The sequence below is a fragment of the Mesoplodon densirostris genome, chromosome 12, assembly GCF_025265405.1.
Source record: "Mesoplodon densirostris isolate mMesDen1 chromosome 12, mMesDen1 primary haplotype, whole genome shotgun sequence".
Taxonomy (NCBI): Eukaryota; Metazoa; Chordata; class Mammalia; order Artiodactyla; family Ziphiidae; genus Mesoplodon; species Mesoplodon densirostris.
In genome coordinates this window covers 28,801,866-28,825,133 of record NC_082672.1, presented here as the reverse complement: position 1 = coordinate 28,825,133, position 23,268 = coordinate 28,801,866, and the positions used below count along the sequence as shown (strand labels likewise).

Sequence of the window (23,268 nt, the reverse complement as noted above, 5' to 3'; positions counted from 1 at the left end):
GAGATACTGTAGGAAGTAATGCCTTGGAAATGGCCCAGTCTAGAATCAGGCGGCCTAACTCCTCTCCTTGTGAGTTGATAGCGGGCACATGGAACACGCTTCTGTTTCAATCTAATTCACAGAAACTTCTGCGTCAGCGGTGAGAATAAACGCTAAATTCTACTTCATAATTTACTCCTTTCTTTTGGACTTACGTCACCACTATAATCTGGAAGCAGAGACCACACAGGCCCAGAGCGATCCACGGGGCAGCTGAGCACTGGTGATCGTCTTCTCACTTTGGACATTCATTCCATGAGGGAGAAACTCTTTCTCATTGTCATACAGATTCTAACAGATTTACGCACAAGGGGTTATATAGAATGCTCTAGACTTTGGATATTCTTGGCCTTGGGAAAGAAAAAATTTTTTTTAAGTTTGTAAAGGTAATTACCATTATTTACAGTACTGAGGGCAAAGCCCCACCCTGGGCTTGAGGCCAAGGGATCTCAGACTAGAGTGTATTGAGGTGAGCCAACTCCAAGACAAAAGCACAATTATGCTCACATAAAAACCAACACTGGTGGTAGTGGGGTGAAGGAAACACCCACGCAAGGGGGAGGTGTGTGTAGGGAGGGGCTTGTTTTGAAGTTTTGCATAAATTTTATAAATTTTTTCCTCCATAGTCCTGGGAATGAAGATTCTGCAGAGGTTTTCATCCTGGGTCTCTTGTTAAGCTGTGCCCCAAGGAAATGGACTTCCTTCTTACTTGATTTACCAATTTATAAAACTGAACTCTAAATAAAAGCATTTTGGTAGAATTAAGAAAACGGGAAATGTTATGTAAGGTGTTCTGAAGCTTTCTTCATTTCTTGGCAGAAAGGAACTCAAGCAAAAATCAAAAGAAGATATCTTTAGTTTTTAAGCCCACCTCACTTTACCCTCCTTTCTGATTCACATCCATTTGTCCACTTAGGAAAGTGTTAAAGCAGTGGGGTTAGAAACAGCGTTGCCACAGTCTATCTGGTTCTCCAGTAAGAAAATAATTAGCTACTACCTAAATACTCACACACATTACCTTCTTGTTAACCACGCCGTGTAACTTTTTCTTCTTGCCAGGATGAAGGCCAGATGATTATTTGGACTGATGCTATCAATCAGTGACAAAGAAAGCTTGTGATGGCAGTTTAGACATGCCTCGAGGTCCACTGGCACTGCAAGGAAATGGGAAGCAGTGACAGGGAGAACTGAGACCCACCAGGCACCCACACTTAGCCTGGAATGGCTGAGCACACTGGTCACCAGAAGGCAGGCTCCCTAGCTCGCCTGCTGCATGCTAGTTCAGGAGAAAAACCATAGGAAGTTGGATTTTCCCCTTCAGTCCGGAGGAAAATGCTCTTTGGGAAATGGATGGGGATACGTGAGGTCCTCGGGCTGTGACCTCAGTGAAGCACAGGCTGAAGACATTTTGGAGGATCAGCCTGCCTCTTGCCACTGCACATGCCAGAGGCTGACACCTGATAGAACTCGAGCCACCAGCTCTGCACACCCAGCTCTCACCTGCCTGGAAGCCTTGAGGAAAGGGGAATTACAGGTGGGCTGGGCTTGAAACACTGCTATGGTCCCACCTGAATTTCAGGTGCCCCAGGGAGTCCTTTCAACCACCTGGAATTGAGGCTCTTTCAAGGTACAGATGCAGTGTATGTTTGTCTTGCTTTTGTTTGTGCCTGAATACAAGTACCAGCTGGAAGTCAGGTGTGGGGCACTGCAAACAATTTTGGCTGTAAATAGAGAGAAAGTAAGAGTTTAAAAGCCAGGATGGGTGTGGAGGGGAGGGAGTGAGAGGGGTAAGGAAATAGATTTACTAGAGGAAATAGAAAAATACACAGAAATTTGGATTGGTGTGATACCGCTGCATAATTTCCATGATCTGTTAATAACCCTACCTACATTTCACGCCCAACTTATCGATATACAGAAAAGCCTTTGGACCTGTGATCTGCCTTGTTGAGTACTGAATGTGCCTATTATGCACCAGGCACTAAAGGTAACATTGGGAATAAATGATGAAAAGATATTGTCTCTCTGCAAACGGCAAGTTAACACTTATGAGATGGTTGCCATGATGATGTACACGGGCCATGATGACATAAAGGCCAGCTATGTCTCCTGAGGGTGGTGAACGGAGACTAAAGAGGAAACACAAGAAGGAAGACCTTACACAACCCTCTTCTTCACCCCAAACGCAACCCTAATAGACACAATTCTTACAGGGATGTGAAATGCATTGGTGAAGGTATTTTATTATTCATTTCTTTTAGACTAGGGTAACGTCTCTGTAGCACATAAAAATTGGAAAGAAAACATTTTTCTTAAATGTTAAAGGTTGGTGTGACTATTTCAATATGAACCTTTGAGATTCATTTCCTTTTTAAATTTTATTTAAAAAAATTTTAGGGCTTCCCTGGTGGCGCAGTGGTTGAGAGTCCGCCTGCCGATGCAGGGGACATGGGTTCGTGCCCCGGTTCGGGAAGATCCCACATGCCATGGGGTGGCTAGGCCCGTGAGCCATGGCCGCTGAGCCTGTGCGTCTGAAGCCTGTGCTCTGCAGCAGGAGAGGCCACAACAGTGAGAGGCCCGCGTAGCCCCCCCCCAAAAAAATTTAGTTTTATATTGGAGTACAGTTGATTTACAATGTTGTTAGTTTCCGGTGGACAGCAAAGTGAATCAGTTATACATATACATATATCCATTCTTTTTTAGATTCTTTTCCCAAATAGGTTATTACAGAATATTGAGTAGAGTTCTGTGTGCTATACAGTAGGTCCTTGTTGATTATCTATTTTATATATAGTAGTCTGTGTATGTTAATCCCAAACTCCTTATTCCTCCTCCCACCTTTCCCGTTTGGTAACCATAAGTTTGTTTTCTATGTCTGTGAGTCTGTTTCTGTTTTGTAAATTCATTCGTATCATTTTTTAAGATTCTACAAATAAGTTATATCATATGATATTTGTCTTTGTCTGACTTACTTCACTTAGTATGATAATCTCTAGGTCCATTCATGTTGTTGCAAATGGCATTATTTCATTCTTTATTATGGCTGACTAATATTCCATTGTGTATATATACCACATCTTCTTTATCCATTCATCTGTCGATGGACATTTAGGTTGCTCCATGTCTTGGATATTGTAAATAGTGCTGCAATAAATATTGGGGTGCATGAGATTAATTTTCGATCAAACTATTTTGTTGAAGACTGTTCTGCAAAACACATTAGAAATCTGGAAAATATTAAATGTTTAACTTTCTTATGCATTTCTAAAATAACAGAAAGTCACTTTTTGTCAACTGTGAGGGGAAGAAGCATTTTAAAAAGAAGCCATTTTATTTTAAAAGAACATACAGTCTGTAGTTTGGCAAACTTAAGGGCAGTAATTTAGTAATTAAGAGGGGAATTTTGGAGTCAGACAAACCAGAGATATAAATCCTGACATCCTGACTTACAAGCTGTGTGATCTCCGACACACAGAGTTACCTTTCTGAACTTCAGAGTTTTTGCTTTGTTTTTAAATGGGAGTAATGATAATGGTATCTACCTTGTAAGCTTATTTTGAAAATTTAATGAGATAATTATGCATATAAAGCCCCTGACAAGGAGCCTAGTACCTACCCTGTGCTCAGCAAATGGTAGCTATTATTAAAATTAGTCTATAATCATGAATAATTATAATAATAAATACTTTCCCTTTCCCTGCTAAATTATGACTATGCATAGGACAAAATGAATTGGAATAATGATTTTTTGTGAGTGAATTTAAAGGCTACAGACCACTAAAAAGGTTAAATAAGTTTTTGAGGGAATGATCTGAGAGTGCTGAAGAATGATTTATTTAAGAGGATAAATGTCAAAATCACATTTCCCTGGCTGTGTAGATAGCATGAGTGTCACAGCAGGGTTACCCACAATGGCCTGCATTTCTCAAGAAGCTGACCAGACTAACGTTTATATTCAGGAGTAGTTGCACTAATCCTAAGGAGAAATAGAAGATCCAAAGTTGAAAGCACATGAGCAAAAGTTAAGGGTGTTCAATAACATCTGTAACATCAGTCCCATAGAAATCTGAGTTCAAAGTGTCATGACTCTCAGCAGAACCCAAGCCGAGAACTGTCGAGCCTCATCCCTCTACACCAGGCAGCCAGGTCTATGTGTGATTCGTACACCTCTGCCTCGGGGGCTCTGGGGGGCTCCTGAAACTTTCTATGTAAACACTGCTGGGCTGGATATTGGTCTTGCTTAAGACCAAATAAGGTCAAAGAATTGTTGGAAGCTTTTAGATATTCTTTAGGTGATAAAAATATAGGGGATGGGGGCTTCCCTGGTGGCGCAGTGGTTGGGAGTCCGCCTGCCGATGCAGGGGACATGGGTTCGTGCCCCGGTCCTGGAGGATCCCACATGCCGCGGAGCGGCTGGGCCCGTGAGCCATGGCTGCTGAGACTGCGCGTCCGGAGCCTGTGCTCCGCAACGGGAGAGGCCACGGCAGTGAGAGGCCCGCGTACCGCAAAAAAAAAAAAAAAAAAAAAAAAAAAAAAAAAAATATATATATATATATATATATATATATGGGATGAAAATGACTAGATTCATTTACTGGTATAAACATATATAGCATGAGGTGGTGAATTCTTAAAATGAGATGCTTACACTCAGGCATTGTGATAGCGTGGAATTTGTTTATGAATCTAGGAATCTTTTCTCCAGAAAATTATTGAAATTTTAAGAAAAAAGTGGTAAAGGTATCAGATTCACAGTCAATGGGGTTAGATATACAAATTTTAGAAGGCTTTTGGAGGATTTTTACCCTCAGATGAATGGGAATGCAAAATATTACGCAAATCAGACTTACTCTTCCGGATAGTTTGCCTCAATAAAAACAGTTAAAGACATGAAAGGAAGACTACATCCACATTTAAAGATTGTGCTTTTATGTAAATAAAGTGCTGCTCAGAGTGCACTGGGGGCTTGGATAGAGGTAGTCAAAGTCACTCTCAGGATGGATCCTCCATCTTGGATTCCCAGTTTCAGGAGCAGACTGAGATGTGTCAGTGATGGTTTAATGTTGAATTCAGTGAATGCCACTGCTGATGTCAAGCAGGAAAGAAGGAAAAAGGGAGCCAGAAAAGAAGAAGAAAAGGGTAGCATGTGAGAAAGAGAAGAGAGAATGAAAAAAGACAAAAGACAGTTGTGAAGGTGTGGTAGAATGACTAATGACATTTTCTTAGATTCCTTCCTAAATTCCCTAGTCTTACTGGGCATTTAAGATTTTTAAAAAGATTAAATTCCATTTGAGAACTTCCTTTGATACTGAGCACAAGCACAGATTTATAAGAATATATATAAAACAACTATATATATATATATATATATATATACATATAACAACTATACTTCAATTTTAAAAAGCGTTATCTCAGGCACACAAGAAATGTTAAATAATACATTGATCAATGGACTGTCAGTTTCAACGTCATGTGCTAAGTAAATGTCTTTATAGACATTAGGTATAGGACACTGTGAGAGTACAATTACCCACCGTTAGTAATTAGGAAAGGAATCTTAGTGCATGTGTTATTTGAGATGAAACTTGAATGGAAATATATTTGGCAGAGGCTTTGGGAAAAGGGTGTCTTCAAGTCAAGAGAACAAGTCAAGGGCTTGAAGCAGCAATGGTCCCTGGAGGGCAGTAGTATGGTCTCGCTGCAGTGTGAACAGAGGACCTCCACACGCAGTCATGACACGGATGAACAGAGGGGACGGATCAGGGAGGTCTTTGCTGTGCTCAGTGGTTTGCACTTCCAGATATCAACCAAGTTTCTTACTTTTGCTGTCACTTCCAAGGTGACTGAATTTCATTTGAGTTTCCTGTGATATCAGAGAGCACAGGACTGAATTTATAGGAATAATTGTTAAGCAAATAGGAAAAACTCACTGGATTTCATAAGAGTGGATGGGAGCACCAGTGAAGAGTTTTAAACGGGGTGTGACGTGGTCAGGTTTGCATTTAATGAAAGGTTCTGTGGTACCTCCAAGTTAGTTGATATAATGAAGTTTTACGTCAAATGGGAATTTATTGCCCTTTAATAGAAAATGTAATTTATTTGGTAACTTGAATAAAAACTATTTGGCTTCAATATACAATGCATGATATGATTTTGTTTTACTTGATTTGTGAAAAGGTTTTGAAAGGGACTCTGGCATTTTCTGCACATCTCCTTCTTCCTCTGTCTAAAAAATACAATAAAAAAATTTTTTTACATGTTTTTATTTGGCCTCTGTTACAACTTTACATTTTAAGTTCTTGTATTTAAAAATATATTTAAATATAGGATGGCAGCAAAAACAAACACTTTATAGCTGACTACAGGAAGAGATCATAAATTGACCCAAAAAGACCCACATCCAAATTAGTGTTATTACATAATGTTGCCTCTTGTACAGGGAACATATATTGGCTTTCCATATAACTTATTTCCACAGTTTTCAGATGTCAGTGATGAGTTTTCCTGGTTGGAAAGAACACAGCACTGGGAAGAGGACAGCTGGATGCTGATCAACAGTTACTGGGCAAGTCACTCAACCTCTTTGCGATTGGTTTGAAAAATGGGGGACTTCTCTGTTTAACAAAGATTGTCATGAGGCTCAAGTTTAGTAATGTGTGTGGAAGTCCTCTGAAAACCACTGTGGGGTGATGGTGGCAGTAAACATGTGACAATTTCAAGGTGAAACACAGAGTAGAAGAGTTGAGGCTCCTGGTTCAACTGTCCACCCAGCTCCTGCCCACTGCTTGACAAACAGGCTTTCAATAATCAGCTGTTGGATAAATTGAAAGCGATCGCACACGCTTTGAAGAAACATGAAAAGTGTTAAAGCTATTGATGATCTTTAACTATAAGGATATATTTAGGCAAGCTGTCAGTAACTCCAGCTATTGATACATAAATAGAATCAGTCCTTATCTGTATCCAATTGTCAACATAGTAAAAAACCAAAAATCAAAGAAAACGACCTCTTGTGCATGCCCTGAAATGTCTCTCTCTGGACTCTCTGCTATCACCTTATACTTTTCCTACTTTCAACTCTCACTCATTCAAATTCACCACTTATAACAACCTAGTGTTAAAGGGGAATTTACCTGAATGTAGACTACGCTCTATACGGGATGTTATTCTTAGTTGTGTAGGAGGTTGAAAAAGTTCAGGATTTTTCAAGGATTAGGATTTAATAATTCAGCTTTAAGGTAACTGAGAATGTTACCTAGTAAACAGCAGTAGGAATAGGAGGTGGGGTCCTGGCCCTGGATTCTGTGACCCTGGACAAGTATGTAAAAGAAGGGTCTTCCTTTTTATGTTTTGATCTCTCTCTTCCATTTCCAGAGTTTTACATAGATGAGCTCTGAAGGGAGCTTTTCCAGTGGAGAGGAGTGGAAGGATACAAAAGCATTCCTACATGGTCTCTTGCTCACTTTTCCCCTTGGGTTATTCAGTTTGGGGTTCTGTGGCTGCTTTTCTCTAAAACTTAAGCCCAGGCAAAAACGTTCTCTGGTCCTCTGAACAGAATACATTTTCAATAGCAAGGATAAAGGGAAAGACAATCACTGGAGAAAATACAAAGAACATCAGGTGTTTACAGTTAGCCTTTGGCAACTGGGCTGAAACCACTGCCCCTTGCCTGCCTGGCTTCTCACCTCTGTTTCTGCTGAGCAAGACCCGTCCTATTCTTTACCACCTGGAACCTTGCCCTTCTCATGAAAACTTCCAGATCCAAGGTTCCCACTCTCCCTTGTGTTCTCTTGTTTGTAGTCCGAGGAACTCCGACCTTCCAAAGGAAATGCACGAGGCTGTGGACATTGATATGCTGATTTTATTTTTAGGGGCAGAATCTCCACTCCCCCAGCAAGAAGGAGGCTTGCTTACTAAGGTCCATCCTTAACACCAACCACTTAACACCTGTATCAAATTATACACATCAGGTAAAGAGAGGATCATTCTTTCACATCGATATGAACTGACAACTCACTGTTACACAGGAAAATCTATTTTGGCAAAAAAAAAAAATTACATTTTTTTTCTTTCTCTGTGTTGCAGCAGGGATCATTTCTGTATTTATCTGTGCTCTAAGTTTGCAAGATGGCAGGATTATGGGTTCCAGAAGAGAATGACACAGATGGAGAAGGTGGTCTTGTGAGTCTTGCTTACAGGGAGAGGATGTGTTCGAGAGAGAACTGACCTCAAATCTCCCAGGAGAGAATCCCATCATAGCTACAACGGGCAAGCATGCCAACCTAACGATATCATCCCCTACCCAGGGCGGTCCCTCTTCAGGGAAAGACTGGGCAACACAGAGAATAGATTAAACACTCAGCTTAGGATCTTTTCTATATTCTAGACCTTCTTTATTTTGGAATTAAAAAGTGACAAGTTTGTCCTTGGCTACAGGACACTCTAAACAGAGCTATATTCATGTTTGAAAGAAAAAAACTACCTTCACTTCATGGGACTGTAGGATTTGCAGCAACTCTAGTTTGTCTGTCGCAAGTGTATTGGATGTTTCAGTTTGCCAGACCTGTCATGAGAAATTAATTACAGGATGTTGCAGAAATGGCAAAGCTCCAGCAGCATCTTGCATAGTTTAATATAGCCCCGTTTCCCCATTTCAATGTATTTGTGGTTAGATAAATCCTCAGAAATTTACAGCTGCTATAGACTAGCTTATTATGTACTCTGCCTGCACACATGATAAGTATAAGAATTTGATGTTCTTAAAGTGCATAGATTTCACTGACATTTCTTTACCACGATGGAAATATTTAGTTGCTAAAAGTAGCATGTGCAGATACTTCTGAACATTAACTTCTTCTGTATAACAGGCAGGGATGTTAAAAACATCACCGCGCTTAGCCATCTTCCATTTACTTTAAATCGAAGAACTGCAGCTCTGGAAAAAGTTGTGTGGAATGTTTATATAAAATGGTCCCATGAACAAATTAAACAGAAAAAAAATTAACTACTGATCCTCAGTTGAAGTCACTGAAAAACTGAACCGTAGCGACCACGTTTTTCTCCAGGGAACCTTCTTCCTTTGGTCTAGCGACTGCTTTTTCACAAGCTTCAGTTGTTCATTTTTGCTCTAGCAACAAGCTAGTTTCCTCGCCTTCCTGCTTTCTCCTCCTTTTGTACTTTTTTTTTCTTAACTATAATTGTTCCCTCTCAACAGTAAGTCAGCTCATTCCAAGCAACTTTAAGGATTGGCAATATATGTTTACTTATATAATTGTTGTATAAAAAAAAAATCCTACATTTTCCTCTACCAAATTCTTTCACAATTCTTCACAAGGATCCAAGTGATGAGTTAAGAAAAAGTGAACTAGAATGAGTAAAAATCAGATTGTTTAGTACTTTTAGAGATGAATGACATTGAAGTATATGTAGCTGGACCATTCTGACACAAGTAATAAAACGTGTGTTATGCATGGTTATGCATACTTACTTATGACAGCCTCCCGCTCTTTAGATTGTGAGTAGATAGTAAAATTGTAGATTCTTAGCAGCTTTATCCTCCCTAACTTTCTGAGACAATCAAAATAACCCATCCATAATCAGAATGAATTTGAGGTGTTAGAACAGCAACTTTTGAAAACGGGGCTCACAACATATGCTTGATGTAGATGTGAAGAGATCATTAGAAAAAAAGCATTCTTTGTGTTTACAAAACAGATGTTTTTATGTTATCCAGTTCCCGCCTTAAGTTAAAGTATTCCCTATTCACTTTAATAATTAGAGCAGAAAGATATGATGAATGAAGTACCTCATTACCAAGTTTGCTTTCCGGGTCTCTGCAGAGAGTAGCTGTCTGCTTTTGCCTAGCTGGTCCATTGTTAACCCTAAATGATGCTGACATTCAATTCGCCTGCAGATAATTGGGTCCATCCACAGACTGAGTTTGCCACTCAACAGAGCCTTTTGATTGACGTGACTCTTGATGTTTTTATTTTCTCTTATGTGACTGGGATACTGTTTCTTGAATAAAATGTTACTGTCCATGTATTAGTTTGAGTCCACAGAATCGATTCCTTAAAAAAATGTAAGAATTAGAGTATGGAGTAAAGATTTTGCAAAACAAATATGAGGTAAAGACATTATCAGTTTTTTTAAAAAAAATTTCACTCAGATATGGTATTTCATTTTATGTAGGTCACGGCTGCATGGAAGACATATGAGATGTTTCTAGTCTCTGAGTGTGGCTGTACATTCATCAGGTTGCTTCCTTACTCCTGTGTGGGCTGGAGGCCAACCCTAGGTGCTACTGGCTCACTCCACCCAGCACCTGAGGCGGGTGGGGACCTTTGAGATGTCCCAGTGGAGTCTGACAAACCTCCATGGACAGCAAGCAACACACTGAGTGACCATGTGCACTTGGACAAGTTCTTTAACTTTCAAAGCCCCAGTTTCCTTATTTGCGGGGCAGGGAAGATTTTATCTTCCTCCTGGGTTTGAAGTGAGGACTAAATGAGGTCATGTACATAAGGTGAAGATTTGGGGAATCTCTTCTGTAGTCAAGTCCAATGAGGTAGAAATCAACAAATATAGAGCTTCAAAAGTTGGACTAGTGAAAAATGTTCCCATAATCCACTTAACAGATATGGACCTCAGATGGAAATCACTGAAATATGTATAAAAGTATAAGGTCATGAGTTTTTGATATAGTTTCTAGAACTTTCTACCCCTCTGAAAAATAGTTGTGAGTTAAATATATGACTAAAATAACATGACATATAAAGTTATAAAATGGTAAATTATTTCCCAGATGGTCCTGCTGAACTTCCTAAAGAGAAAATATCTTTCTTTAATAAAACTTTTCTGTAACTGAAAAATAAAATTAATGTCAAGTATCCATTTTTTTTGGAAAGAAACCTTACGAAAGGTTTCAAAAGTATCAAGTGTTAACCATTTAAAACACTGATTTCATATTTAAAAGGTGCATTTTAAACATGAATTTGCATTCATGGTGTAAAATATTTCAAGTTTTAAATCTTTTTAAAACTTGCTTTTTATTCTAGCTTTGCAAATTCTATTCATTGTATAGTTTTGATACTGAAGAAACTCGAACCTTCAAGACAGAGTAGAATCAATAATTGGAAATTAATTTGTAAGAATGACATTATCTATTATCTAGAAAAGATAGTGTCAAATTGATACTTATTTGGAGAAAAGAGACTATAAAATGGGATAGAATTCAATAATTTTAGAATAAAAATAAAACAAAGTTAATTTATTACTAAGTAAATAGTCTGATTTCTCTGCTTGATTATAATTTGGACTTATTACTTGGAGGGCACTCTTATGATCTCCCCCACGCGATCTCATCTTAGAAGGTGGTGAAGATTATTAATTAATAATAATTAATCTATTCACGAACATAACCCAAGTCTTGCTTTGTCATCAGGACAAAAAAGAAAAGAAATGGGCTTTGCGTAGAAACAACTTTTCCTGGTGTTTGCCTCAATTGTTATTTTTGCCTTCAGTAGTTGCAATATAAAAATAACCCTTTACTTTATTTTTCATATGAACATTGGGATTTCAGCAAATGTTTAGCTCCTCTGACATTATTTTATTATCGTCTTGATTTAAAATCATGTTGCAACTTGTTGAAATTCTTTGTAATTAAAACCAAAATCAGAGAATCTACACATATCTCAAAACTATGAGCTGAAACTGCAGAGAGCCACATATTTTTATTTTTTTAATTATCAAGTGCATTCACAAGACAGAAAAAACAAGCTTGTACAAGGGTGACTCAAGCTGGCTGGGTCCAGCTGTACCTGAAGCACAGACGTGTGCATCCAGAACAGGGGAGCTTGGTACTATCAGAACACATTTCTGTGCTAATGGCTGAGGGCTTCAGCAGTCATCAATGCCACTCACCACTTTCAAAAATGCCCCCCTCCCCCCAAGTTCTACACAGCAGGGGCAAGTTTACCAATTTTCATGCCTCTACAACATGTGCAGGGGTAAGAGTAAAATATATTTCTACTAGAAGATTTTTCACATCGGGTATACATCTGGGCAAAATTTACACCTCAATGCCCAACACTGTTTTTCTTACTTCTTACTTTAATGGAATCAATTGTCTAATTTGGTAAATAAGTTTTCTAATTTTATATAGTTTTGACCTTCTTGAAGTTAAATATTTTATTGACAGACTTAAAATCACAGAGTTTTAAGAAGAGTCAAGTGAAAAACAAAGAGATGAACTTTCCCATTTTATAACATCTCACTTCAAAATATATAGTCACATAGTAATGACACTGTTACTCTGGAACTAAAGAAATAAATAATTCAATGTAAAAATTTAAAAACAAGTATTAAGACTAAAATAAATATTAAACAATGTTAAGCCTACAAATCACTTATATGCTTCAACATGAAATGCTTTTTTTTAAAAGTAAAAAAATTTGGAACACTGTTGCCAGTCTAGCCAAAAACCACTTTTAGTTTATGTGTATCAATTTACACATATGATTCATTCAAAACAAACACATTTATTACCTTTTAATGCCTTTCTTACTTGGACCATTTTGAATACACAAAATCCTGAAGCTGCTTATCTTTATTTTAAATAAAGTTAAATTTAAATAGCAGATATTTCATATTCTGAGTATATCATCACACATATAACCACATTACAGATATAATATTAAGTGATTACTTTACGGACATCCTAACAATGCAAACACTTTTTCCTCATATTTGCTGCATGGCAATTATGGTTTTTCTTTATTGATTTTTCCAAGAATGGTAATGTAATTTTGATGCAGTTACTAATAAATACAAGTACCAATACTTTGATCAACAGCAAACACAATGGTTTATAACAATTAAGCTCAAAAGGCCACATTTATTTTTCCACCCATACCTTGCTACTGATTTTTCTAGATTCTTTCATAAGTATAAGAAATAGTAGAGCCTTCCTTTCTTCCTGGCCATCTGAAATTTCTGAACTCTGAAGAGAAATTCCATTTGGTTTAATTTGTCATTTCATTTCTGTATATTTGGTTCCTTGCCTCTTCATTCTTCTTCAGCTCTTTTTACTAGGAGAAAATGACACAAAATGTACTAAAATGAACTTAAACAATGTCTTCTAGTTACAACAAATCTTGGCATGCCCAGGCAACAGCACAAGTAATAAAGCACACTATGCGGGCTTCCCTGGTGGTGCAGTGGTTGAGAGTCCGCCTGCCGATGCAGGGCACACGGGTTCGTGTCCCGGTCCGGGAAGATCCCACATGCCACGGAGCGGCTGGGCCCGTGAGCCATGGCCACTGAGCCTGCGCATTCGGAGCCTGTGCTCCGCAACGAGAGAGGCCACAACAGTGAGAGGCCCGCGTACCGCAAAAAAAAGAAACAAAATACCCCCCAAAAAACACACTATGCAACACACACACACACACATACACACGACCAAAATACTAATTTGTCTTCTTGAACATACTTCTAGTTTAACTTCTAGAATTAAGTTCTAGCTTGCCTCTTGAACATACAGTTAAATTAACATCTTTTAGCGTCATCAGCAGTTGCTAAAGGCCTGATCCAGCACTGACTAGTTAATTTAAGTAAAAAAGAAATACATTTCTCAAATACAGACAATAAGCACTGCAAACCCTCAGTAACTTCCAGAAATTAAGTGCAGGCAATCGGAGTTTATAACATTCTTCATTCACTGGAAAAAAAATTGTCATGGAAGATGTTTCCGGGTTAGTGACTGGAAAGCCTATAGGCCGTTTTATTAAACAGCACTCTTTCATTTAGTCTAGGGTTGTGTCTTCTTTTAGAAGTGAGTAAACTATTATAGCTTTTCAAATAAATCCAAAAAATGGTACGTGGCATTTTTGATTGACAAAGATAGTGATGGTTAACTATGTATCTAGATGCAGCTTTGAAATAAAACAAATTATACCATCAATAAAAATCAAGAACCAATAGGCAGATGGAACAAGATGTTGCTTCTTTAGAGACTATGCAGTTAGTACACCAAAACTAGAGGGTGATAAACTAGGGGTTGAACCTGAAATTTTCTGATGCAATTATTTACATATCAGTGATGAGTATCTGGACTTACACAAAACTGTTGTTGTCTTTCTTCTGAACAGAAAGGGTTTAACATTTGGTTGCTCTTAGAAAACAAATTTCAACCTAAGGATAATGGCAATCTGATTAGGTGGTGGTCAATTCCATTGATCACTCCTGAGTAAAGTAGAGGCTAGAGCATCATGGCAAAAAAGGATGTGCTAATAACCATTCCCTAACCCTAAACCGGAAGGTTAGGGAACATCTGTGCCTTTAGGGACAGGCCCAATCTTTTACTTTTTAAATTTATTTTACTGAAGTATATTTGATTTACAGTGTTGTGTTAATTTCTGCTGTACAGTGAAGTGATTCAGTTATACATATATTGTGTATGGATATATATATATATATACATGCACACATTCTGTTTCATATTCTTTTCTGCTATGGTTTATGGCCCAATCTTAAATAAATGGTTGTACTACCTTTCCATACGAGGGAAAAAAAATCCTTTGTCAGTCCTTTTTTTCTGATTTTAAATTTGTTAAACCAGTATTATATAATATATAGAAGCCCCGAAATGTTTCAAGTGAACACGCTCACAAACGCAACTGAGGTAGACTATAAAATGGTACAGCTATGGTGAGGCAAGGTACAATCTCACCAGGGGCAAAAAAGGGCATCATACTGTCCTGGTGTGTATAAAGGTACAGCATATAAAACTTGCCTCAAATTAGGGTCTGATAAAAGTGGGGAAGAAAAGGCTCAAATGGATGCTGAGCACAAGTCACCCAGAGACCCTATAAACGTCTGCAAGGAACAGTGAGGAAGGTAAAGGACCTCAGAGGAGTAACGAGACAAACAGGGTGAGAGGAGGAGTTTATGAGAGTGGTAGGACAAAACCGAGGAAGAAAAACAGAAAAGGGAGGGGGAGGAGGAGAAGAACAGCTGGAAATGAGTGAGATGGATCCTGCACAAGACCGTAGGACACGCTAAATCAATCAGACTGAGGCTGCATTGTGAGAAGTAAACACAGGAGCCAGGAGGACCCTCAAGAGAGGGAACCTGAAGAGAAACTTAACTGGAAAAAGCTAAAGTAGGCAGTAAAGATAACATATTTAAGGGAAATGACTCAGACTAAGAAGAGGAAGGAACACTGAGTACAGAATGACAAAGACTATCTATGAAAGGGAGAAAGGGGACACAATAAAAGGAAAAGGAGAAGAGACTGCCACGTGCGCACCTTGGACAAGGAACAGCCCCCTTCTGACAACAGGGAACAAGCAAGAGGGACACAGCAGCACGATGATGGCTGCTGACAGCACAGAGACCGAACACCTAAGAGGCAGCAGAGACTTGCTGAAAAGGGAAGAGATGTCATCTAACCAAGACACCAGTATGAAAACAAATCCAGGCTTTCTCTGTGGTATCTCCTCATAAAGTATCCCCGTAACATAACAGAGGGAGAGAGTAACAGAGTGAGGGCCAATAAAGGCAAATCATATGAAAGGAGAAAGGAAAATCTCATAGCAGGATTTTGAAAATGAGTATGAAACCAGGTTAATGTTTGTGTGTATGGTATGTGTGAAAAATAAGATTCCTAAAAATATTGGGTCCTACTCCACAAGAAATTCAATCCAATGAGTATTCCCTGAAGTTTTACTACGTGGCCAGACACCAGGCTAAGTACTGGGGAGAGAAAATGTGAGCATGCTATAGCCCCCGCCTGGCAAGTACTTACCATTTAATCAGAGTTAAAAGGCAAAGCATGAGGGACCTTCAAGATGGTGGAAGAGTAAGACGCGGAGATCACCTTCCTCCCCACAGATACATCAGAAATACATCTACACATGGAACAACTCCTACAGAACACCTACTGAACGCTGACAGAAGACCTCAGACCTCCAAAAGGCAAGAAGCTCCCCACATACATGGGTAGGAAAAAAGAAAAAAGAATAAACAGAGACAAAAGGATAGGGATGGGACCTGCACCAGTGGGAGGGAGCCGTGAAGGAGGAAAGGTTTCCACACACTAGAAGCCCCTTTGCGGGCGGAGACTACGGGTGGCAGAGGGGGAAGCTTCAGAGCCGCGGAGGAGAGCGCAGCAACAGGGGTGCGGAGGGCAAAGCAGGGAGTTTCCCGCACGGAGGATCGGTGCCGATGAGCACTCACCAGGCCGAGAGGCTTGTCTCCTCGGCCGCCGGGGTGGGCGGGGCTGGGAGCTGAGGCTCGGGGCATGAACCGTGTCCCCTGCATTGGCAGGTGGACTCTCAACCACTGCGCCACCAGGGAAGTCCCTCTTTCTTTCATTTTTTTAAATTACATTTTTATTTTTTTATTTTTTATTTTAGTAAATTTATTTTATTTTATTTTCTTCTTTCTTTCTTCCTTTCTTTCCCTTCCTTCCTTCCTTCCTCCCTTCCTCCCTCCCTTCCTTCCTTTCATTTTTGGGCTCCCTTTTCTTCTGAGCCGTGTGGCTGACCGAGTCTTGGTGCTCTGGCTGGGAGTCAGGCCTGAGGCTCTGAGGTGGCAGAGCCGAGTTCAGGACACTGGTCCACAACAGACCTCCCAGCTCCACGTAATATCAAATGGCGAAAGCTCTCCCAGAGATCTCCATCTCAATGCTAAGACCCAGCCCTGTTCAATGACCAGCAAGCTACAGTGCTGAACACCCTACGCCAAACAACTAGCAAGACAGGAACACAACCCCACCCATTAGCAGAGAGGCTGCCTAAAATCATAATAAGGCAAAAGACAACCCAAAACACACCACCAGACGTGGACCTGCCCACCAGAAAGACAAGATCCAGCCTCATTCACCAGAACACAGGTATTAGTCCCCTCCACCAGGAATTCTACACAACCCACTGAACCAACCTTAGCCACTGGAGCAGACACCAGAAACAATGGGAATTATGAACCTGCAGCCTGCAGAAAGGAGACCCCTAACACAGTAAGTTAAGAAAAATGAGAAGACAGAGAAATACACAGCAGATGAAGGAGCAAGGTAAAAACCCACCAAACCACACAAATGAAGAGGAAATAGACAGTCTACCTGAAAAAGAATTCAGAGTAATGATAGTAAAGATGATCTAAAATCTTGAAAATAGAATGGAGAAAATACAAGAAACGTTTAACAAGGACCTAGAAGAACTAAAGAGCAAACAAACAATGATGAACAACATAATAAATGAAATTAAAAATTCTCTAGAAGGAATCAATAGCAGAAGAACTGAGGCAGAAGAACGGATAAGTGACCTGGAAGATAAAATAGTGGAAATAACTACTGCAGAGCAGAATAAAGAAAAAAGAATGGAAAGAATTGAGGACAGTCTCAGAGATCTCTGGGACATTAAACACACCAGCACTGAAATTATAGGTGTCCCAGAAGAAGAAGAGAAAAAGAAAGGGACTGAGAAAATACTTGAAGAGATTATAGTTGTAAACTTCCCTAATATGGGAAAGGAAATAGTCAATCAAGTCCAGGAAGTGCGGAGAGTCTCAAAAGGATAAATCCAAGGAGAAACATGCCAAGACACATATTAATCAAACTATGAAAAATTAAATACAAAGAACAACTACTAAAAGCAGCAAGGGAAAAGCAACAAATAACATAGAAGGAAACTCCCATAAGATTAACAGCTGATCTTTGACCAGAAACTCTGCAAGCCAGAAGGGAGTGGCAGGACATATTTAAAGTGATGAAAGGCAAAAACTTATAACCAAGATTACTCTCCCCTGCAAGGATCTCATTCAGATTCAACGGAGAAATTAAAACCTTTACAGACAAGCAAAAGCTAAGAGAATTCAGCACCACCAAACCAGCTTTACAACAAATGCTAAAGGAACTTCTCTAGGCAGGAAACACAGCAGAAGGAAAAGACCTACAATAACAAAGCCAAAACAATTAAGAAAATGGGAATAGGAACATACATATCGATAATTACCTTAAATGTAAATGGTTTAAATGCTCCCACCAAAAGACACAGATTGGCTGAATGGATACAAAAACAAGACCCATATATATGCTGTCTACAAGAGACCCACTTCAGACCTAGGGACACATACAGACTGAAAGTGAGGGCATGGAGAAAGATATTCCTTGCAAATGGAAATCAAAAGAAAGGTGGAGTAGCAATTCTCATATCAGACAAAATATACTTTAAAATAAAGACTATTAGAAGAGACAAAGAAGGACACTACATAATGATCAAGGGATTGATCCAAGAAGAAGATACAACAATTGTAAATATTTATGCACCCAACATAGGAGCACCTCTATACATAAGGCAAATAATAACAGCCATAAAAGGGGAAATCAACAGTAACACATTAATAGTAGGGGACTTTAACACCCCACTTTCACCAATGGACAGATCATCCAAAATGAAAATAAATAAGGAAACACAAGCTTTAAATGATACATTAAACAAGGTGGACTTAACTGACATTTATAGGACATTCCATGCAAAAACAACAGAATATACTTTCTTCTCAAGTGCTCATGGAACATTTTCCAGGATAGATCATATCTTGGGTCACAAATCAAGCCTTGGTAAACTTAAGAAAACTGAAATCGTACCAAGTATCTTTTCTGACCACAACACTGTGAAACTGGATATCAATTACAGGAAAAAATCTGTAAAAAATACAAACACATGGAGGCTAAATAATACCCTACTGAATAACCCAGAATCACTGAAGAAATCAAAGAGGAAATCAAAAAATACCTAGAAACAAATGACAATGAAAACATGACAACCCAAAACGCATGGGATGCAGCAAAAGCAGTTCTAAGAGGGACATTAATAGCAATACAATCCTACCTCAAGAAACAAGAAACCTCTCAAATAAACAACATAACCTTACACCTAAAGCAATTAGAGAAAGAAGAAGAAAAAAACCCCAAAGTTAGCAGAAGGAAAGAAATGATAAAAATCAGATCAGAAATAAATGAAAAACAAATGAAGGAAACGATAGCAAAGATCAATAAAACTAAAAGCTGGTTCTTTAAGAAGATAAACAAAATTGATAAACCATTAGCCAGACTCATCAAGAAAAAAAGGGAGAAGACTCAAATCAATAGAATTAGAAATGAAAACAGGAGAAGTAACAACTGACACTGCAGAAATACAAAGGATCATGAAAGATTACAACAAGCAACTCTATGCCAATAAAATGGACAACCTGGAAGAAATGCAGAAATTCTTAGAAAAGCACAACCTCCCCAGACTGCACCAGGAAGAAATAGAAAATATAAACAGACCAATCACAAGCACTGAAATTGAGACTGTGATTAAAAAACTTCTAACAAACAAAAGCCCAGGACCAGATGGCTTCACAGGCGAATTCTATCAAACATTTAGAGAAGACCTAACACCTATCCTTCTCAAACTCATCCAAAATATAGCAGGGGAGGAACACTCCCAAACTCCTTCTATGAAGCCACCATCACCCTGATACAAAAACAGACAAAGATGTCACAAAAAATGAAAACTACAGGCCAATATCACTGATGAACATAGACGCAAAAATCCTCCACAAAGTACTAGCAAACAGAATCCAACAGCACATTAAAAGGATCATACACCATGATCAAGTGGGGTTTATCCCAGGAATGCAAGAATTCTTCAATATATGGAAATCAATCAATATGATGCACCATATTAAAATATTGAAGGAGAAAAACTATATGATCATCTCAATAGATGAAGAAAAAGCTTTGGACAAAATTCAACACCCACTTATGAGAAAAACCTTCCAGAAAGTAGGCACAGAGGGAACTTACCTCAACATAATAAAGGCCATATAAGACAAATCCACAGCCAACATTGTTCTCAATGGTGAAAAACTGAAACCATTTCCACTAAGATCAGGAAAAAGACAAGGTTGCCCACTCCCACCACTATTATTCAACATAGTTTTGGAAGTTTTAGCCACAGCAATCAGAGAAGAAAAAGAAGTAACAGGAGTCCAAGTCAGAAAAAGATGAAGTAAAACTGTCACTGTTTGCAGATGACATGGTAGTATACATAGAGAATCCTAAAGATGCTACCAGAAACCTACTAGAGCTAATCAATGAATTTGGTAAAGTAACAGGATAAAACATTAAGGCACAGAAATCTCTTGCATTCCTATACACTAATAATGAAAAATCTGAAAGAGAAAATAAGGAAACAGTCCCATTTACCACTGCAGCAAAAAGAATAAAATAACTAGTAATAAACCTACCTAAGGAGACAAAACACCTGTATGCAGAAAACTATAAGACAATGAGGAAATAAATTAAAGATGATACAAACAGATAGATATACCATGTTCTTGGATTGGAAGAATCAATGCTGTGAAAATGAGTATACTACCCAAAGCAATCTACATATTCATGCAATCTCTATCAAACGGCCAATGGCATTTTTCACAGAACTAGTACAAAAAATTTCACAATTTGTATGGAAACACAAAACACCCTGAATAGCAAAAGCCATCTTGAGAAAGAAAAATGGAGCTGGAGGAATCAGGCTCCCGGACTTCAGACTATACTGCAAAGTTACAGTAATCAAGACAGTATGGTACTGGCACGAAAACAGCAATATAGATCAGTGGAACAGAATAGAAAGCCCAGAGATAGTGCCACACACATATGGTCACCTTATCTTTGATAAAGGAGGCAAGAATATACAGTGGAGAAAAGATAGCCTCTTCAATAAGTGGTGCTGGGAAAACTGGACAGCTACATGTAGAAGAATGAAATTAGAACACTTCCTAACACCATACACAAAAGTAAACTCAAAGTGGATTAAAGACCTAAATGTAAGGCCAGACACTATAAAACTCTTAGAGGAAAACATAGGCAGAACACTCTATGACATAAATCACAGCAAGATCCTTTTTCACCCACCTCCTAGCGAAATGGAAATAAAAACAAAAATAAACAAATGGGAATTAATAAACCATAAAAGCTTTTGCACAGCAATGGAAAGTATAAAAAAGATGAAAGGGGCCTCCCTGGTGGCGCAAGTGGTTGAGAGTCCGCCTGCCGATGCAGGGGATACGGGTTCGTGCCCCGGTCTGGGAGGATCCCATATGCCGCGGAGCGGCTGGGCCCGTGAGCCATGGCCGCTGAGCCTGCGCGTCCGGAGCCTGCGCGTCCGGAGCCTGTGCTCCGCGACGGGGGAGGCCACAACAGTGAGAGGCCCGCATACCGCAAAAGGAAAAAAAAAAAAAAAAAAAAAAAAAAAAAAGATGAAAGGACACCCCTCAGAATAGTTGCAAATGAAGAAACTGACAAAGGATTAATCTCCAAAATATACAAGCATCTCACACAGCTCAATATCAAAAAAACAAACAACCCAATCCAAAAATGGGCAGAAGACCTAAACAGACATTTCTCCAAAGAAGATATACAGATCGCCAACAAACACATGAAAGGATGCTCAGTATCACTAATCATTAGAGAAATGCAAATCAAAACTACAGTGAGGTATCAGTTTACACCAGTCAGAATGGCCATCGTCAAAAAATCTACAAACAATAAATGCTGGAGAGGGTGTGGAGAAAAGGGAACTCTCTTGCACTGTTGGTGAGGATGTAAATTGATACAGCCACCAGGAGAACAGTATGGAGGTTCCTTACAAAACTCAAAATAGAACTACCATATGACCCAGCAATCCCACTAGTGGGCATGTACCCTGAGAAGATCATAATTCAAATAATACCAAAATGTTCATTGCAGCTCTATTTACAATAGCCAGGACATGGTAGCAACCTAAGTGTCCATTGACAGATGAATGGATAAAGATAATGTGGCACATATATACAGCGGAATATTACTCAGCCATAAAAAGAAATGAAATTGAGTTATTTATAGTGAGGTGGGTGGACCTAGAGTTTGTCATACAGAGTGAAGTAAGTCAGAAAGAGAAAAACAAATACTGTGTGCTAACACATATATATGGAATCTAAAAAAGAAAAAGAGCTTTGAAAAACCTAGGGGCAGGACAGGATAAAGATGCAGATGTAGTGAATGGACTTGAGGAGATGGGGAGGGGGAAGGGTAAGCTGGGATGAAGTGAGAGAGAGTGGCATGGACAAATATACACTACCAAATGTAAAACAGACAGCTGGTGGGAAGCAGCCACATAGCACAGGGAGATTAGCTTGGTGCTGTGTGACCACCTAGAGGGGTGGGATAGGGAGGCTGGGAGGGAGAAGCAAGAGGGAGGAGATATGGGGATATATGTGCATGTATAGCTGATTCACTTTGTTATAAAGCAGAGACTAACACACCATGGTAAAGCAATCATACTGCAATAAAGATGTTAAAAAAAAAAGGGGAAAAAGGCAAAGCATTTGTAACAGAAATAACTCTGAACTTGGAGCCAGAAGATCAAGTCCTAGTTCAGGCATTTTTTACTCTGACTCTCAGACCTTGATTTCTTTAAATGTATAAAGAATGGGCTGTATTAAAAAAATTCTGAAATTACTTTTGTTTTAAAAGAAATGATCAAGTGTAAACAGAGAGATATACCATGTTCTTGGATTGGAAGAATCAATATTGTGAAAATGACTATACTACCCAAAGCAATCTACAGATTCAATGCAATCCGTATCAAATTACCAATAGCATTTTTTACAGAACTACAGCAAAAAATCTTAAAATTTGTAGGGAGACAAAAAAGACCCCCAATTGCCAAAGCAATCTTGAGGGAAAAAAACGGAGCTGGAGAAATCAGACTCCCTGACTTCAGATTATACTACAAAGCTACAGTAATCAAGATACTATGGTACTGGCAAAAAAGTAGAAATATACATCAATGGAACAGGATAGAAAACCCAGAGATAAACCCACACACCTATGGTCAACTAATCTATGACAAAGGAGCCAAGGATATACAATGGAGAAAAGACAGTCTCTTCAATAAGTGGTGCTGGGAAAACTGGACAGCTACATGTAAAAGAATGAAGTTAGAACAATCCTTAACAGTATATACAAAAATAATCTGAAAATGGATTAAGGACCTAAATGTAAGACCAGACACTATAAAACTTTTAGAGGAAAATACAGGAATAACACTCTTTGACATAAGTCACAGCAAGATCTTTTTTGACCCACCTCCTAGAGTAATGGAAATAAAAACAAAAAGAAACAAATGGGGCCTAATG

General features: G+C 38.9%; 1 protein-coding gene across 5 annotated transcripts in view; it reads right to left on the bottom strand.

Annotated features, from left to right (window-relative positions):
- Positions 1-2,501: 2,501 nt before the first annotated feature.
- The window catches only part of AHI1 (Abelson helper integration site 1), a 211,851-nt gene continuing 191,084 nt past the window's right edge, over positions 2,502-23,268 (bottom strand). For 3 of the 5 annotated variants that reach the window (XM_060114693.1, XM_060114694.1, XM_060114695.1), the window contains one exon: positions 12,427-13,130. The gene's annotated coding sequence lies outside the window, so the exon portion shown is untranslated. Of the gene's footprint in view, positions 3,184-7,727; positions 7,881-8,524; positions 8,606-9,847; positions 10,113-12,426; positions 13,131-23,268 lie in introns of those variants that run through there. The other 2 variants (XR_009533948.1, XR_009533949.1) reach the window with 2 other exon arrangements.